Genomic DNA, 3,021 nt, shown 5'->3' with positions numbered 1-3,021 from the left:
CGCCCGCAAGATGTCGGGAGTGAAGGGGAACAGAGAGAGGGGTATAGCGAGAGATGGAGAGAGAGAAAGTGAACGAGAGGTGAAAGGCGAGGGAGTCAGTGAGTGAGGAGGGAAGGGTTTGCCGGGTGAAAGGGGTGGGTGTGGCTCCCGCTGGCCTTTGAAGTCGGTGGCATTCGTTGGGGGCAAGGACCGCTCCCCAGCCTAGCAGGGCGCGGCCGGCCCCGGGCCACGATGGGTTCGTCTCTCGTCTCGCTCTAGCCCGGCTCGGCCTGGTCGCAGTGCGAGGGAGACGGCCAGGACGGCGACGATGTCTGACTGCGCCGGGGCCTCCGCCAGCAAAGGTGTTCCAGTGGCGGGGTGGGGCGGGGTGGCGTGGCGCGCGGGGGCGTGGCGCGTGGTCGGACAGTCGCTGGCTTGAATACCAACACATTGATATGCATGGAGATGGCGAGGCTTTGACTCGCCCTATCCTCTGCCTAATTCCGTGCGACGCTGTTCCTCTTTCGGTCGTGCCGTGCGCCGCCGCCCGGCACTTGGTAGCCGCAGGGAAGCCCCACCACCCCCGCTCTGTGGCTCTGCAGCCGCTTCTTCGCTCTGGTGTGCGACGCGATGTGCTCGCTCAGCAGACTGCTCATTTCGGGTCAGGCGCCCACAGGCTCACACACAGGGGCCGAACTGCAGTGCGAAAATCACTGCATGAAAATCGGCACGCTATAATGACCATCTAGTCTATAGTACAATGTAACTAACTGTACATATTCCTGTACATACTCAGAGCTGATAATTATTTATTTACAAAAGTTACACATTTTTTGACCTGATGAAATTCGTCACGCAATTGAAAGCGGGACGCTTACGTTGTCACTCCGTGACTTACACGCCGGGGCGGCGAGCATCTGCTACGTGAGGAGACCGCGAGCAGCGCGGCAGAATTCATAATGCAAAATCGAAAGAAGATGACGCGGAGAGAAAAAGTAACAAAAAAAATGAACAAGGGGGTGGAAAAAGCAAGGGAAATGAGACAGTATAGAGCAGGAAACAGAACACAACCATCGCATTAGTAGCAGCTCGGTGGTGGTGCGATGGTGGCATATTGCTGCTCTCTCGCTCCTCTCTCTCTCACTCTCCTCCATCTCGCCGTGTCTCTCTCGCTCCACCCGTGCCCTTCCCAACCCCGCGACATTACAACAGCATTTTTCTTCCTTACTCGCGAGGCGCCGCTTTTGCATAAACACGCCATTTAGGAAGACGGCACTGTATAGAAATAATAGGCGGATACATCTGAATAAGACGCACGCGCGCGAGGCACTGCGGGGCGGGGCTGAGCATATGCTGGGGTTATGACTGCCGAGGGAGTAAATGAAGATTCACATCAGGAAAAGCAGTGTCAGGGTCTCTCTCTCTCTCTCTCTCTCTCTCTCTCTCTCTCTCTCTCTCTCTCTCTCTCTCTCTCGCCCAGCCCATCGCAATCACCCCACGTCCCAGCCCCGCCGCGCGAGCAGCGGCGCGCGCGTCTCCTCTCCTTCCTATATTATGCAAAATAAAGTAAATGGTAACGGAAAACTGGAAAAGGCGCATTCAAATTTCACATCATGGCTCCTCGCAAATCCTTTTAAACGTGATGTTCTTCCATTTTTCGTTGGCGCTCTCTTCGCCCTCTCCTCACAGACCTCTCGCCTCCCATCCCGTATTTGTCTCTCCCTCGCCCTCCCACTCCCCCTTTCTCTCTCGCTCTCTCGCTGCTCACCTGCTGCAGCGACGCTCTCTCTCCCTCTCTCTCGGTCGCATTGAGCGAGCGCTGCTGGCGCGCCTAGAGGTAGGCAATGCGCTGGCAGGCGTGCGCGCAGGCACTCGGGCTGCCTATGCGCCAGGCGCTCCGGACGGTACCGTGTTGAGGCAGGCGCAGCCGCTCTTTAAATATTAAATACATAATAATATCACTGTTGTTAATCTGAAAATAATACGTTAATTGTGACAAGGCCACGGCGACTGTTCGGCTAGAGAAGGGCGGAACGGGGCGGTGGGGCACCTACATAGTTTGGGCATGATCTTAAGTCCAACAAGTCCCCCCTCGCCCTACCGCCCACACACACGCATTGACACGGTAAGACGGTGGAGCGAACGGCGGCCAAAGACCACTCGCCTCGGGGCTTTGTCGACAACGAGGGAGGGAGAGGGGGGAAGGCAACACTATATGGGGATCGCACAGGCCAAGTTCGCCAACGGCTCGGGCGGGCCGAGCGCGCGCGGGGACGGCGCGGGCGAGGCGACGACGGACCCCGGGGGCAAGCTTCTAATTCCGCTTATACTCCTTGAGGGTGGATGGATCGCGAGAGTTGGCGGAGAGCAAGGGAGGAGGAGGGGGAGGAGGGGGGCAGCGCGGGCAAGGTGCGGCCTATGCGCAGCCACGTCTGTAGCCCCTCGGAGGGACTCTGCTGCTCATGTAGTCGGCCAGGCGGACTCCACGCCACGCGCGGGCATACCATGCCATGCCATGCGGCTGCTGAACCTCCTTACACCACCCCTTACTTCTTGCACGGAGAAGCCAAACACGGACAAGGAGGGAGAGAGACAGGGAAAAAGAGAGAGAGAGAGAGAGAGAGAGAGAGAGAGAGAGAGAGAGAGAGAGAGAGACTATTGGAACGACAGAGAGAACAAGCATGCCGGTTGTGGGGTATGGAATTTTCCGAGAATTAATACCCACATATATACCAGGATCGTGGTTGTTGTAAAACTTACCGGGGATTAGTAACCCCCGGTCCCGGTATACGGGTATACGGGTATAAAAATTTCCGGAGATTTATACCCCCAACACAAATCCTCGAGGTGATGTTATGTGAACCCCATACAGCCAAAGGGGGTAGAAATACCCGAGAAGATTTATACCCTCCCGGTATAAATCCCCTGGGCCATTGGTATCGGGTGGTACTAATGTAGCCGGGGATTTGTACCGGGGGGTTAGTATGGGTATAAATCCCCTCCTTGAATAGTGCTCCGGGGTCTGTGGGCCACGAGCCCCCC

The sequence above is a fragment of the Frankliniella occidentalis genome, unplaced genomic scaffold (assembly GCF_000697945.3).
Source record: "Frankliniella occidentalis isolate FOCC.00 unplaced genomic scaffold, Focc_3.1 Scaffold39, whole genome shotgun sequence".
In the NCBI taxonomy this organism is placed as follows: Eukaryota; Metazoa; Arthropoda; class Insecta; order Thysanoptera; family Thripidae; genus Frankliniella; species Frankliniella occidentalis.
The sequence above is the reverse complement of the archived record's forward strand: the minus strand, read 5'-3'. Positions refer to the sequence as shown.